At 73.7% G+C, this 710-nt stretch overlaps 1 protein-coding gene across 1 annotated transcript in view; it reads left to right on the forward strand.

Moving 5' to 3' along the window:
* Nucleotides 1-20: 20 nt before the first annotated feature.
* Nucleotides 21-710, forward strand: part of Chd7 (chromodomain helicase DNA binding protein 7) — a 179,361-nt gene continuing 178,671 nt past the window's right edge. Inside the window, exon 1 of the mRNA XM_026786660.1 lies at nucleotides 21-268. The gene's annotated coding sequence lies outside the window, so the exon portion shown is untranslated. The remainder of the gene's footprint in view (nucleotides 269-710) is intronic.

The following is a 710-nucleotide window of genomic DNA, read 5'->3' on the forward strand; positions in this document are numbered from 1 at the left end:
GCGGGGGTTGAGCCGTGGTAGTGCGGACGCGCTCGTGCTCGGGAACTATCGGATTAAACTTGAATCGAGTGGAATTACACAAAGGAGCGCCGCGGAAGAGGCGGCCCGGGGACCCGGAGACCCCGCAACTCGCCAGAGCCCCGTCCGCGCGCGGCCAACTCCGCGCCCGTGGATCAGCCCCCGGCCGCCGAGCCAACTCCGGAGTCGCTCTGCGTTTTGTTCCCCACGGCGCGCGGCGGCGGAGCAGCCCGAGCGAACGAGCGAGCCGGTGAGCGCTGACTTCCCCGGCGCCCCCGGGAGGGGCGGCGGCAGGAAACCGCGCCGGGCCGGGGCCGCGCGGAGTTGCGAGCGGGGAGTTGGGCGTGTGCGGGGCGCGGGGAGAGGCGCGCGGGGGCCGCGGTCGGCAGGAGCGCAGCGCCACCCGCCGGGTCACCCGCGGGGCCCGAACCCGCGGCCCGAGCGCCGCCCGGTGCCCCAACTTTTGCCTGCGTCCGCGGGGCCGGCGGCGGCGGGGGCGCGCGGGGCGGCTGAGGGTCACTTCCTCGCATGTAAATGGCTTTTTGTTGTGCTGCCGGCGTCGGGGGGGACGGGGACAGGAGGGAGCGTGTCTGCGCGCTGGGGAGCGCGAGCGCGTTTCCTCCCGCCGGCACCGAGCACGAGTTGCCGGCTGCGTTCGAGAGAAAAGGGAAGGAGGAAAAAGTTGGGCTCCA

The sequence above is a fragment of the Microtus ochrogaster genome, linkage group LG5 (genome assembly GCF_000317375.1).
Source record: "Microtus ochrogaster isolate Prairie Vole_2 linkage group LG5, MicOch1.0, whole genome shotgun sequence".
Lineage (NCBI taxonomy): Eukaryota > Metazoa > Chordata > Mammalia > Rodentia > Cricetidae > Microtus > Microtus ochrogaster.